Below are 16165 nucleotides of genomic sequence, written 5' to 3' on the forward strand. Positions count from 1 at the left end.
ACAAACTAACAAACAAACAAAAAACAACTGTCAATTAGTGCATAGATCATTGAGTGGACTGTATGAAGGACTTCATTTTTTAATCCAGAAGAAGTACGTTGCACAAGTAACTGACACAACAGAACAAAGCTTCAGTAAATAAAGCAGAATAAAATTACCAGATCTACACCAATGTGAAGTTATGTAGTTCCCTAAAACACTGCTAATCTTTGCCTACTAAGAATTCTTCCTATTATTTAAGTTATTAATAGTGTAAAAGCCAGCATGTACCGCTCTTTGGGACAGCCATGCTAAATACTGACATAGCTAACTCCAAGGCTAGTAAATGTTCATGAGCTGTTGATTGTATGAAGCAAGGCTGCTGGTATTTCTCCACAATTGTTGCTGTCTCACTATTAGTGTTATTTTGATATGATGGCGTGAATAGCTTTAATGCATTCTAGTGAGTTATTTTTGTATAGTTATTACATAGAAAAAAAGAGGCAAACAGGAAAATCGTCTCCTTTCTGACCATTAGGTGGAGCTAAAAATCCTGCAAATGGAAAAGTTGATTACAGTTCGTTCTTTAAAAATTGCCCCGCCTCTATTTGTTCTTTATATGCTTTCAGATTGCCCTGGTAGAGTATGGCCTTTCTATATAAGCTGTTCACAGTAAACTTCAAATTTCAATTCAGTTTCTGTGTTACCTAGAAAGCTGAAAATGTTTTCAAAAATCCCATAATAAAAATCGTGAGACTGAAAATCCATTGTTAAGCTGTACTTTCTAGAGAGTGTGAAATATCTATCATACTGTTAAAGCACCTTGTGCTGATCTATGTTGAAGGCTTAATATGATGCTCTCCAAAAGGAGGATTTAAGCATATTTTGTTGTGTGTTCCACACACTGGTGCAGCCTCATCTTCGGTACTGTGTACACAAAACTACCACAGTATAGGAATATAAGAATAAAACTTAGCATCCAAAGAAGGGCTATGAAAATAGTGAAGGTTTTAGTGGGCAAGACATCTGAGAAGAAGCTGAGGTCTCTTGATTTGTTCCACCTAGAGAAAAGGAGACTGAAGGAAGGCCTCGTGATGGCCTGTATCTCCTCGTGAGGAGAGTGAAGGGCACTGAGCTCAGTTCTCTGGTGATAGTGACAGGACCTGAGGGAATGGCAAGGGGCTGAGTTAGGGGAGGGGAGGGTCAGGTTGTGTATTAGGGGAAGATTCTTTACCAGAGTGCAGTTGGGTACTGGAACTGGCTCCCCATGACTGTGGTCAAGGGACTGAGCTGCTGAAGTTCAAGGAGTATTTGGGCAATGCTCTCAGAAATATGTCTTGATATTTGGGTGGTCCTGTGTGGAATGGGATTTGGACTTATAATGATCATTCCTTCCAGCCTGGGATTCTGGATCTATGATTCTGAATGGTAGTGAGATCCCATAAATCAACATGTTTACCTATATTATTTTAAGTTAAATGAATACTTTGTTAAGTTAAATGAATATGTTGCTCTGAAAGTAATGCCACCAATTTATTGCCATGGAAACAACAACAGGTACAAGGAGAGCAATAACACTATATGATAGAGCAAATTCTCAGCTACAGAACAGATAGGCACTCTTGATATCATGATGTGACAGCTGTATATGGCCATCCAGAACATGGCTTGTTTTCCATGTTGCTGTCATCACTGCTGAAATGCACCACCCACTGCCTCACTGTGCTCAAATTCACTGTTTGGTCTCCAAAAACTCTCAGCAAACATTGGTGGATGTCAGTGAGTGCCATTTTTTTTCTCTGTGAAAGTATTCAGTGACACCCTTTTACTTCATCCATACTTCCTTGTCCTACACTGTTTTGTCAGACTGCCCCTTTGCTGTCATCTGTCACATGGCAACAAAACATAATGGAATGCTGGCAGGAAGGTTCAACCTCGACTGCTGTACCACCAACATCTGCTTCTGATGTTGTCAGCCAACATAATGAAACAGGAGGTATTACTTTCAGAGCAACCCATGTATTTAATACTTCACTAGTTTGGGTTTCATGTATTCCACATGTCTGGATTGCTGTTGTCTTCTGAATTAAATGGACCTTGATACCTACCTATATTTCTGATGTAAACATTTTATTGAGGGGAAAAATTAAATTGATTATGTGGGAGTTCTTAACACTTAAAGTGCATTTAAAATATATTAAATTATGTTGATGTTACTTGCACTTTGTATGAACAGAATGTTATTGAACAAAGATTTGCTTAGAACAGCGGATTAGAATCTGAAGTGCAACTGTCCTAGTTTTATTTGTAGTTCACAGAATATACAAAAGTATTGAAGCAAGGGAGGAAGGGGAGGATTTGTGGCTTACAGGATTGGTTCTTCTATGTGGTACTGGGAGGAGGCCTGGCAACCGTTATATTTTACACTCATTTTACATTTTACTCATTTTACATTTATTTCTGAATGACTTTCCCTTGAACTTTTCTCTTCCTTTTCTATGGGTTGTATGCTTCATATTCTGTTATGCTGAAGTGTATGGAATTGCACAACAGATCTCTTAATTTCAGATGAAACATAGCTCAGATTTGTGATTGATAGTGACAGGTTTTATGCTGTGTATCTTCTGCAGACTTCAAACGAAGATGATGTTACAAAATTACTGGTAAGATCAGCTCTATTGTTGCATAGTATCTGAAGACAGTCAGAAGATCTGACTTAAGAAACATTTCTCAATCGAAAAATCCATCATCCATCCATAGATGGCACTGAGCCATTGGAAGTGTCATGAAGTTTAGGAAGAGTAAATGCAGGGTTCTGCACTGGGAATGGAGTGTAAATGTTGACTGGAAGTGTCTGGAGAACAGCCCAGCAGAAATGGGTCTGGAAGTGCTGGTGAACAGCAATCTCAACATGAGCCAGTAAAGTGTCCTGGCAGCCAAGAGACCAAACTGCATTTTGGGATGCATTAAACATAGCTTAGACAACTAGCCAAAATATGTAGTTATCCCACTATACTTGGCATTGGTGTGGCCTCACCTGGAATATCACAAGCAGTCCAGGTCTCCACAGTGTAAAAAGTATGCAGACATACTCGGGTACATCCAGTGGAAGGCAATAAATCTGGTTAAAGGGATGGAAGGCATGTCTAGTGAGAAGAAGCTGAGGAACCTGATTGGAGAAAAGGAGTTCCAAGGGTGACCTCATTGCCCTCTACAATTTTCTGAGGATGGTAAAAGGAAGTGTTTGTCTGTTCTACTTGCTGTCTAGCGATAGGATGGTTGCACTGGCTCAGAGCTGTGTTAGGAGAGGTTCAGTTTAGATATTAGGAAAAACCTATTTACTGGGAGGGTAGGTAGACATAGCAACAGATTTCCTAGAGAGAGGGTTGATGCCTTGTTCCTGGCTGTGGCTAAAAGATATTTGGATAATGCTTTAAGCTCTATAATTTAACTTCAAGGAAGCTACAAAGCAGTCTGATGGTTGAACTCAATGATCCTTGAAGGTATCTTCCAACTGAAACTACCCTACTTTACACCCATCCTTAGAAAAATATGAAGAATGCTACTGCAATCATGTTGAATCTGTATTGTGTACACAGTCTACAAAGGAAATTTTAAACACAGCTGTATGAAACATCCTTTCTTGAATTTCAAAGGCAAAATTGAGTCTTCACTTTGTTTCATTAGTCTTGAATACTCTTCCCAATAATAGCTTAAATGAATGTGAATGTGACTTTTATTTTGCAAGGCAGGATCAGAATCAGTGAGGTACAATTCCATGCAGAACATACATATATCATGACTTGATTAGATAAGGATCAAAAGCAAGGGACTGAGTTTAAATCTCGTTCCTGAGCTAATGGACAGATGGTAAGGGTGTGCAGGCCCCTAGGATGTATTTCTCTCAGCTCTTTCTCTCAGCGTTTCACAATTGTCTCTTCCAAGGCTGCACAGTTTCACTGAGTAGAGCAGATCTTGAACAAACACAACTAAACCTCTTTTTCAGTGCAACAGAAGAAAACTGTGGAGAAAATGTTTTCAGTGCTAGTCAGTGCAGTTAGAGTCTGCTAAGAAGGTCAGGCATGTGTACCATTCCTGCCACTTATCAAGAAATTATTGCAGCATAACAAAATTATTGTCCCATCCCGTAACTCTATGTAAAATGCTGATCTCTTTTTATGTAATACATCCTTTTAACAGTGCACTTCATCTAATCCGTGAGTTATATTCTTAACTCTCTTAGAACTTTGCTGAACTGAATCTACAAGCCGAATCAAGCTTGTTTAATTAGTTCACTTAACATTTTAAATGCGAGCACTATTGCTGAAATTTCATGAGCTCTAATCTGAGTCAGACAAGTACTGCTTTCATATACTATAGTTTGCTTTCTCAGTTTATGAATACCAGCCATCTTGCAGCATAATATTTTTATGTTTTTATTCAGCTGTAAATCAACCATTATCTCCAGTAATATAAGAAAACAGTATAACTGTTATAGAAACAGTGTGGCCTTTAAATACTGCCAGACTTATGCAGTGCCTTTTGGAGTCTTTGTTTGCTTCTTGAGATATGTTGGGCAGATCACTTCATCATCCTTGTGCTATTGAAAGTTTGTAAGGAAGACCACCCTAATTTGTGAATCTGATTCCTTTTTGTTTGTTTGTTTGTTTGCTTGCTTGCTTATTTAAAAGCTTAAGGGTATTGGTTGTGATACAAGAGACTGAGAAAGTACAAAAAAGGAAAAAAGAAAAAGAAACTCGGGGAAAGATCAAGAATGAAGCCCAAGGCACTCCTGGTAAATATATCTGGCAGACTTGCAGTGCTGGTCTGACACATCCAGTCATGTTACTGAATAATAATGCCACAGAATAGGAGGCAATAAGGTCTGCTGACTCACTCAGGAAGCCTGCTGACTGCTGACTCTCTGACTCACTGTTCTTTCACAGACAGGAAAAGAGGCTCCTTAGGAAAAGAGAACGCCAAAATTTGCTGAATAGCTGAATAATGTCACAGAAAAAGCAGATTTATTTGTAGATGTAAGCTGTAGGACGAGTATGGGTTTTAACCTTACATGACGTGCGATTTTTATCTGTTTTAATGTGAGTTTAATTAGAAGAGTTACATCAGTGATGGCAAAAAACAACAACAAAACCACCATTCTTTGAGACAAAAATGAAAAAGGTGGTGAAGCCTGGGATTTTTTAGGTGACAGAAAGAAATAGTAATAATATCCTTGTAAAGAATGACTAATGGGTGTTTGACCTGCTTAAAATAACAAGGGAAAATGCTGCCCACAGAGTACTTAGCAGATATTTAGAAAATATTTGCAGAAAAGGAGTGCTGGAAGCCTTCCCTTAGCTGGCTTGGGAAGGACAGATATTCAAATGGATCTGTATGTACCTTGGACTCAGTGCATGTTTGCTGGGCTTCGGATGAAAAAAAGAGCCAACACTCTCAGAGGATTCTGTTTGTTTGTTCTTTTCTTTGTTAACTTTATCACTATTTGAACGATTCCATCATTGTTATTAGACATCAGCTTTAATTCTTACATGGGGAAAAAAAAAGTCACAGCCTTAATGCTATTTACTTATCAAGCAGCTAAACTGGGGTGGATTTCTCAATTTATTAGCCCAACTTTTCTAGTGAAAAAAAAGGAAGAGATATCCTGTTACCTCTTTTTAGCTAGCATGTCATAATTTAGGCCAGTTTCCTCTTCTTCCCTTTTGTAGCATCCTTCTGGTTTTAAGCTTAAGTATAGAAACCTTAAGTATCTGGCAGAAGCAGAAAGGCTCAAGGCCAACTTGGAGATGGTGCAGCTGTTGCCTGGAGAGCACTGCTGGGAAGCTCAAGCTTCCTGTGGAGGCTGATATACAGTGTTTCTTCAGTGCATGGCTCCTACATGAGCTGCAGCTGCCATTACAAAGCCCTGCCTATGCTTGCCTGTGGACCCATTAATCTAGTCTCAGATGCTGACTTATGATGCGCTAGCCTTGTGTTGGACTTTTCTCGTCACTGTGGACTTGCATGTTGATCAGTGAAAACCTTTACAGAGCCTGATCATGACCCTGATTTTCTGATTAGCATTCCTGTCCTGATGTTTGCCTCATGTCATCATCTGATCTTGTCCAGTGCCCCGGGCTCTAGATTGATACTGCTACTCCTGGTCACATCCTACTCACCTTGTTCAGAGGCTGTGAAACAGCTTTCTGGCTAGCAAGCTTTGGGGATTTCCCTCAGCTCCCAGCTCCCTCCATTAGAGAGCAGATGTCCCATACTGCACAGTTGCAGATAGCTGCAGTCCTGAGCCTGGCTAGCCAGACCTGCAAGTGCAGGGATTCTCGCACAGTGCTTACATTTACTAAGGGCTATGACTTCTTACTTCATGGGGTATAGGACCAAAAGTAGCTCCTGTCAGTTTGGTTTGCATTGGTATACATGCAGGTGTAGATGTTTGGGCAATTCTTTTGGTGTTTAAAGCAGTCAGACTGCTAAGTGTCCTGACAGAGAACTGTGCCTGTAAATATGCCTGACAGAACAATAAACAGTGAGTATCCAAACTCAAGGAATCAGGATATTAGAAGTCAAAGTTAAGTCTGCTTATAGCAAACAGCTGAACTAAAAGGCCAGGCTTTTAAGGATACACCATATTTTCAAATATACTTTCAGGAGGTTATCTGCACACAAAATTCCATGCCAGCATCAGATGAGGGTGATGCCCTTACTCTCCAGCAGAGACTGAGTGTTCCATTACATCTGTCTTTTTTGTTGTCAAACTGCTATTACTTACATGATGCATTATATGACTGAAATATGCAATTCCAACAACTGTGCTTTGTTCTTGCTCTTGTAATTCAAGCTGCTTTTACCCTTGACCTGAAATCTTGCATGAAAGCTGTTATACAGTCTTACTGACAGATGCAAGTCAGCATCTATTGTTCATTTGGTTACACAATAGGGCTTTGCAAACAGTGTCAGGTGCTATGTAAAGCCTTCATGCAAAGTTTTGATTTGAAATATGTTTCAAACTGAAAATCTGGGGAAAAAAAAAAACTAATCACATCCACTGTTTTACTTTGGCAACAAAGTGATTCTACCAGGTTTTGTTCCATGGTGATTACCGTTTGGGATGAGAAAGGCACAGCCTAATTCCATTTCACCCATGTCTGTGAGAAAGATTGTTGCCCCTTATTAAATGTTACAGCAGTTTCAGATCTATCAGTTGAGCAGCTTGAGTGAATATTCACTCATTAACACACAGGAATTGGGGTGAGATGAGTTAACAAAGTTATTAAGCTATCAGCAATAGCCTGCTTTACTGTGATGGAAATAGATTGGGAGGTATTACACAATTGGCTTATTGGGCATATCTAAGGGGGTATTGACTGACCTCACAAGGAACAGTGAATTGCTGCTATGAAGCAGCAGTTTTTCTCTGTTACTTTGTATGCAACAGAGAAATACGACCTTGGTGGTTTCATCAGCTAAAACAACTTTCAGTTCCAGTGAATTTTACACATTTCAGAACGCTGGGTCATAACATCCTAAAACAAATGTGGGATTGCTCTCTTCCGTAACAAATAGGGAATTAATATAGTTTACCCATTGTGAAATGGATACATCAAGTTATATAATTACTGTGCTATCAGTGGAAAATAATAAAGGATGATGACAGATGGATTTTCACACTGTTGTTATGGATAGCAAGATAATGGATTAATAGCAAGTCAACCAGGAAAGAACACTGAGTACCTTAAATTTTTAGAATGAACTTCAGAAAACTGGCATAAGAGCAGAACTGCTTTCACTTTCATGAGTTCAGCTAAGCTTATGGAGATAAGATTTTTTCATTCTGTTTTTTCTTCTTCAGGTCTTCATTATGGTTTCTCTTACAGTCTTGGATGGTCATGGGATTCCTGTTTCTGTACTCCTTTTGCTTTAAGAAGAAGAAAGAGCTGGAAAGAAACAACCTTCAGTGCCTATCTGTCTTACCAGCTTTCCTTGGCCTTCAGGGCAGAGAGCATTGAGAAGCACCTTCCCACAGACTGAGTTTCTTGTCTGCCTGAACCTGTTTAAACTAGCGTAACTGATTTTACCAGAACTGAATTAAGAAATACCCGCAGGGAATATTTGCTAATAAATCTAAGGACAAAAGAACTTCACATAGCCATATAGCCAGAGGAAGGCAAGCAGATAAAGAAAATATCTTCTTCCACTGCAAAGAGAAGGATGCTGGCTGCAGACTCTTAGCCTTCACTTACAACAAACAAACAAACAGAAACAACAACAAAAGCCAAGAACACCAACAATCAAACAAAAGCACTCTTAAAATAATTTGTAAAATCACTGAGTCACACAAGCCAACCAATTAAGAGCAAAGATTTTCAGTCTCTTACTGGTGAAAATCTGAAAGCCTTTTCATCATTATGATTCATTTTGATTTAGTTAGTCTGTATGAAGAATGTTTTGTTGCTCAGATTAAGAAAACATTCCCTGCTACTATGAAAAAGACAGATACAAAAGTGCTAGTTTAGATACAGATGCCTCTTTAGCAGGAACCTTCCCATTTATTTCAATAGGCATTGATGCAATTCCTAAGCATGATGTTACCCAGCTGTTTGCTGTTGATGAAATAAGATCCCTTGTGCAATGTTAAGAAACAAACAAACAAACAAAAAATGCAAAGACAGAAATCATTATTAGATCAGAAATAAATTTAATGTGTGAAGCTCTGTAATTCACCATCCACTAGTATAGGAGACCTTTACAACAGCATCAATATAGAATTAATGCCCAGAAAAACAGCATTTCAGAACAGCACTTGCACTGTCAAGACTGCTAGAGGGATATCTATGATGTCTTCGCACATGGAAGCTTGTAGAATGACCAAGGCAACGTGATCCACATGACTTCTGTGGTAGTTAAAAGTGGAACTGTACACTGTTAAAGTCCAGAAATAAAACAGCTGCTCCAAACCATCTTTTCCACAACTCTCTAGCCCATTTCAACCACTGAAGAACACAGCACAGATATTTGGATTGTATTCTCTAACAAAGACTTCAGTCAGAGAGAAATTTAGGACCTGGGGAATATTCAAAACTGAATAGTGAAAAAGGAATTCAAGATCGTTGCCAAAACATCTGTTATTTACTGACCCTTAATAAATCAGATTTGTTGTGAAAAACATTTTTTTTTCAACAGTCAGATTACAGGAAGTGCAGTATTCCTCTGACGGGTACTTCAGGCTTGTGTTCCAGCTGCACTGTTAATATCTCCTGGCAGAGGCCTGTGTGCTCTGTTCTTTAATAAAATCTGTTGCCCTTATGCACATACCCAAGAAACAAGTCTTACAATCATTAAACAGACCAGCTTTCACTTGATTGAATTCTGTTTCTCTAGTCAGGAGAACTCACTTTCTAGTTCTCTATGATTGGTAAGACTGAGGTTGTCCACTGTTCCCTTACTCCTTTTTTTAGTTACTCCTTTTTCATCTGAGATGCTATCAGAAAGTGGGATCTGGTTTATTAGGTCTTTAATTCTTTGGCTTCTTGATATTCCTGAGCCTCTTATGAATTTGTTGGACAGACAAAGAATCATAGAATTGTTTTAATTGGAAAGGACATCCCCTGAAATGAACAAATGATCCAAACTTTCCCAGAGACTGAATCTCACTGAGAGCATTTTGTATCTATGTACTGATAAGAAATTGAACTGAACATTTTTCTCTTATGGTTTGTAGGATTGAGACACGGAAAGCTAGAAATCAGCTACTGCTATAGCACCAGATACTAAGTGTCTAATTTGGGCCTGCCTTTCAGAGATGTTGAATAAACCAGAAACTCCATCTGGCACTGAGGAAAGGTCATATTATCTCCCAGTCCAGGTTTTCCCATTAGAAAAAAGGGCTACACATGTTACAAAACACAGTAGGATATAAATCTAAAGCAGTTACATTAGCATTATGGGATGGCTCTGCTGCAGTTTTCGAGCACAGTTAGTGAAAGGCTGTGTTTCTGAACATCAGAAAAGCATTTGGAAGTAAACAAGCCATTAAGCTTAATAACATTCCTCTGAATTTCTAGGTAATATATAGAGAAACAAAGTAGCTAGTATGAAATTCTATTAAATTAAGGAAGGTCAACACAGGTGGATTCCAGTTCAACAGCCTTATGCTCCTGTCTCACTGAGAGACAAACATTTGCTGCTTGGAAGTCATGTAGATGTGTTAATGAAATGGGATGCCCAAGCTTACATGCCATGCCTCTCAGAGTAGCTAAGGAATTTGAGAGGAACACCATGATAACACTGTGATAAAAATCTTAAGTGACCAGTTTTGTATTTAGACAGTAAGCCTGGAATAGGCCCTCTTCATTTCCAGTGACTTTTGAACCTTGCTCTGCTGATTCTCACTCCACTGCATCACTGGCCAGAATACATCATATCATGTACACGTGGAATAATTCTGAGCACTCGTGCCAGCTCTGTGCAATACAGTTCAGCAAGCTTGTAACAGCTGGTTTTAACAACAGTGTTTGATTTAGCAGGTTGGTGAACTGTATGCTAAAGGAAAAGGTGAGTCATTGTTTATCGATTGTGTCAAAGCAGCCAAATGGAGTTTAACCAGAGTTAGTTAATGTTTCTATGCATTAGTTACATACCAGTAACTCTCTTAAAGACAATGTTTTGTCAAAAGCACACTAGGTAGGGTGCTCCATTAATATGTTTTAGCTAATATGTAGCTAGTTTATAAAAAAAAATAATAAGTTATTGTAGGTGGAGAATTATAGGAGATAGCTTTTGTGGTAGGGAAGCCTTCACTTGAGAGCATATGAGACAACTGGAGAAAGGGTTCTCCTCTGAATAGGAATGTTCGTCTTTTATCTACCCTTGAGGAAGGGTAGCTGATTAGGCTTCAGTTGAACAGCTTTCTCCTAGAATGTCACGGGGATTGTTTAAAACTTTTCTTTAAAATATTATCTTTGTCAAGTTAGTTTATTATTTAGGATTTAATCCTCTAGCTGTTAGAGACCTTTGTTCTATTACTTTGGCTTGCACTATGTTTAGCTAAGTGCTAAGTGAGAAAATAAATAAAATAAAATAAATAAAATAAAATAAAATGTGTTTTATTTTCTTTAAGGAAATAGAGTAAGACATGTAATGAATAATTCTCAGCCACACCTCATCATACTGCAAAGGTCAGGAGTCACCTGAGGAATGGTAACAGGTCTTGTGGAAAACCCCAATATCTCACTGTGTGTTTATGAAGGGCATCTGAATGTTACTCTGGCTGTCGGAAGTATTATGTTACACTGACAGTCATCCTCTTGATACACAGAAAAATGTTCCACAATAAATGAACGGAAATATGAAAGTATCAGTTTTTTAAATGAGCTTGGCTTATTAGAGATATTGAAAATATTATCTAAATGAAAAGGGTATATTTTACTGAAGCCGAGTGCAAAGTGTTGCCTGACATCAAAACATATCAATGCACTGTATACCATCACCATGGCCCAGGTATCCCATTTAAATTCAGACTTGAGCTAGGCTGTTGATGTGCCTTTCTTCATTCTTTTTTTTTTTTTTCCCCCTACTGCTCCTAAATCGTTTCCATTTCCTGCCTTCACATAAAACATGATAAATTACTCTGCCTTATCTGATGACTACTGGACTTTCAATGGGACCTGCCAGCATCACCAAACTCTCCCTGCACAGGGACCCTGTTTAGACCCAGTGAGACTGCATGTTGCCACCAAGAGCACTGACTGTTCTGGGGTCATTCTTGATTCACAGCTTTCTGTTCTCAAAAGTAACTTTTATTAAAAGTATCTTCTATTATTATCTCTTTTCTGTTGTTGCCAGACCTTGATTTACAAGTAAAACTTCATACAGAAAAAGAGATATTTCTTACCTGCTTGTTGTCTGGAATGTAGCAGTCTTTGAAATGAAAATACATCTTTAGCAGGGTAATTACCAATATTAACTTATTCGTCAACTCCCTATCCTTCCCTAACACACACTGAAATGACAGTGCCACACTTAAAAATAACTTCCACACCAGAATTCTTTGAAAACTTTCAACAGTGTTCTTTGATTATGCTATAAATTCAGGGAAGAGCACTTTACATATAAGCAAAGTTGCTATCCATAGGCATAGCATACAATGTAAAACAGAGACATACTGTTGAAATGAGTAGAAGTGTTAGAGTAACTAAACTGACTGAATAATGCCTTCACAGCTTAATCTAGAATGTGTTGTGTCATCAACTCTCCTTTTGCATCTGTCAAATGCATATGGTAACCACTATTTCATGCAACTTGATAAATATATTTCTAGGAAGAAATCTGTGGTTTAGTCCTATTACCTGTAAAACCAAAACCAGGACTAAATTATTTAAAAATGAAATTGTAGGAAATTTACCCAGTTATGTTCAAGAGACTTTTTCTGCACACTGTGTTGAGAAGTCTTGAATGCCATTATTACCACTGGTGATAAATATGAACTGCTAAAGTACTGATTTGGTAGCTAGTAATGTGACAGTCTTGAAGAGGAATGAGTCATGATAACTTTATCTAAATACACAGGAACATTTCTGGAATGCTGATTTCTTGAGAAAAGTGCAAAGCATCCTGAAAATGATCACATCTATTTGTTAGTTTTAGGACACAGTCTGGGAATTTTCGTCATTTATTTGCCTTCCAGCTGTTAATAAAATAGAATTAGACAATAACGGGATCATGTAAACATCAGCACAACATTTGTTGTTGTTTTGTTTTGTTTTGTGGTTTTGTTTGTTTGTTTGTTTTTGTTTGTTTGTTTGTGTTTTTTTTAGCTTATAATACATGGATAATTGCCTAATAAGTAGAATATTTGTTTTTCTTTGTGCTGGCATGTCATAATGAAGTAATTTTTCTATCAAAGCTAACTGCCACACTGATAACTTTTGTCATGGCATCACATAGTGTATTAGAACACATGAAGCTTGGAAACTACAGGGCTGTTTATAAGTTGATGAGCATTATAACATGTAAGTCACATGAGATGAGAAGGCCTGCTGTGATCTTTATGGAAGAGCTACATATGACAATAAAACATATTGCTGCTGAGCTTTCCAAAGACACTGGGCAAGGATACGAATTGCAAAAAAAATGGAGTATAAAGTTAAACACAAAAAACTACTGTGCAGTATGTAGGTATGTGTAATGTGTAATTTACCTCCTGTCACCATCAAGCTAGAATGAGTTCCTCTTCTCCTCTGTCATAAGCGTTCCAGATCTGATGTAGAGGTGGTTTTGTACATATTACATGCCTGCTACACTTTTACTTTCCTTTGTCTTACCTCAAGTATTCATAGCAGGGCTACCTTTCACCTAGTTTTTCTCTTCTGAATCAGCTTTCAGGTTAACTGAGTCACATCTGAAGAGGTAAGAGGTAATCTTTGAACAGCTGAAAAAAAAAAAAAAAAAGAAAGAAAAAGATACATTGGAAAATCAGTGCAATTCAAAAGGAAAAGGAGCATGTAATAGAGAAAATGTGCAGATCATTCTGCTCAGAGACCAAAGGTTGGAGTGGTCTCTGCTCCTGGGCAGAGCAGAATAAGGATGACATTCTCATAAAGACAATTAGTGTGGCTTCAAACAGAAGATCATGTTTCATACATCTGATATCCCCTCCACAGGAGGGAAAAAGTCAGTGAAGATACTGACATAACTAACCAAGACCAGGGTAAACCTTTTCATACATGGACATACAAAAGACTTAACCAAGAAACCAAGATGTAAAGTAGAGAGACAGCGTAGGTGGGTAAGGAGGTAACTGCAAGTGTAGAGACAGAACTGTGCAAAGCAGGACTGCTAAGCTTAGAAATTGATTTCAATGTGTACAAGTCTATGGGGACCAATGACATGCATTCCAAGACTCCAAAAAAACTTGCTCACATAGTGACCAAGCCACTCTCCATCATATTCACATTTTCATAGCTGTCAGGCAAAGTTCCCAGTGACAGGAAAAAGGGAAACATTACTCACATTTTTAAGGAAGGTAGAAAGGAAGATCAGGGAACTACAGGCTGATCCTCCTGGAAGTTCTATTAAGGCACATGCATGATGAGGAAGTGATCTAACAGCTTCACCAATGGCATCTTATGCCTGACCGATCTAATGGTGGCCTCCTATTAGTAGTGGATATTAGTAGACAAAGGAAAAGCAACTGATGTCATCTACCTGGACTTGTGAAAGCCTTTGACATGGTCCCATACCATATCTTTATCTACTCACTGGAAAGATTTGGATTCAAATGGTGGATTGCTCAGTGGATAGTGAATTAGATGGATGGTTGTACCAGATGGTTGCAGTCAGTGACAATACAAGAGGAGGCTGGTCATGAGTGGTGGTCACCAGGGGTTCAACTTTGGACCAGTGCTCTTTAACATCTTTATCAATTACCTGAATAGTGGGATCGACTGCACCCTCAGCAAGTTTGCAGATGATGCTAAGCTGAGTGGGTCAGTTGATAAAATAGAAGAAAGGAATGCCATCCAGAGAGACCTGGATGGGCTTGAGAAGAGGGCTTACATTAACTTAATGAAATTCAGCACAATCAAACGTAAGGTGCTGTCTTAGACAGAAGCTGAACAGACGGGGAGAAGAACTCACTGAGAACTGCCCTATGGAGAAGGACTTGAGAGTCCTGGTGCATGAAAAGCCAGACATGAATCAGAAGTATGCACATGCAGTCTGGAAGGATGACAGTACCCTGGCCTATATCAAAAGAAGGGTGGATGGCAGGATGAGGAAAGTGACTGATTGTTCCCCTCTGTTCTGCCCATGTGAGGCACCACATAGAGAACTGTCCAGGTCTGGGGCCTCCAGCACAAGAAGGACATGAAGCTATTGGAGAAGGTTTAGATGAGTGTTGCAAGTTAGCAACACGACACAGGGTTCTCATGCCAGTAAGATTTCTTTATTGCTGTGATGATCATGATGTGTCTCTCTAAGCAAGGCTGAGGGAGATGGACTTGCTTAGTCTGAAGAAGGAAAACCTCTGGAGACATGTCATTGCAGTTTTCCATTATTTAAAAGTAGTTTATAAACAGGAGGGAGACTGACTTTTTACATGGGCCGATAGTGATAGGGCAAGGGGGGAAGGTTTTAAACTAAAAGAAAGGGAGGTTTAGATCAGTTATTGGAAGTTCTTTACTCTCAAAGTGGTGAGGCAGTGGCACAGTCTGCCTAGAGAAGTTGTGGATGCCTCATCGCTGGAGGCATTCAAGGCCAGGTTTCACGAGGCTCTGGGTGGTGTCCTGTGCCATGCAGGAGGTCTGGAACCAGACGGTCTTTAAGATCCCTTCCAACCCTAGTCATTCCATGATTCTGTGATAGCCTGCCAGCCTTCATGTTGAAGGCTACTAAGCTTCAGGGAGTTGGCTGGAGTGCAGCTGCTGCTTGGGGATTTCAGGTCTTCAGTTGGTGGGTGTGATATGTGGTATTGCTAGTTGGTGAATAGCTGTATTGTTAGCTGGGACAACGGATATTTTACAATACTGTAACATGTGAATAATACGCAAATAAGAGGGAGAGATGATCTGCATATTTTGTTGTAAGCTTTTGCTAGAGGTTTTCTTTTCCTTATGTAAGGAGCCCGGGTCTTGCTTGTCAGTCCAATGAGCAAAGGTGCCACCTTTATCCCCTTCTGGGCAGATAACAACACTTCTTACTGTACTGCTCTATGTTGGAAGAATTTGCTGTCCTGACATTACTGAGAAGGAGAGGTTTATGCAATGCAACTTCACTAGTCCATATGCATTTGGATTGCTGCCCGGAATGGCTTTCTGTGCAGCTGTCCTGCAGATTGCAGGTTTGCTTATTGGTGAAAAGCAAAGCACTATTAGAAGTTTCAGCACACCATGAATTCACTTGAGTTTGCAGACGCTTCCTGCAATCTGGCTGGCCTGCTGGTGTTCCTGCTTACAGGGAGGTGTCTCGCTCCAATTTACAGGAGGGAGGCAAGGTTCTTTTGTGTATATACCCGGCGTGAGATTAAGAAGCAACGGTTCAAATGTTGGTCCAACCAGTTTATTAAAGTCCTAGCCGTTTTTAGGGAGATGGGGAAGGGAAGGTAGGCGATAGGGAAAGTAGGAAATATAAGCAAGGAGTCTTTGCAGATAGCAAAAGAGATATAGTCACCACC

The sequence above is a fragment of the Coturnix japonica genome, chromosome Z (assembly GCF_054131305.1).
Source record: "Coturnix japonica strain WE chromosome Z, WE-NBRP24, whole genome shotgun sequence".
Taxonomy (NCBI): Eukaryota; Metazoa; Chordata; class Aves; order Galliformes; family Phasianidae; genus Coturnix; species Coturnix japonica.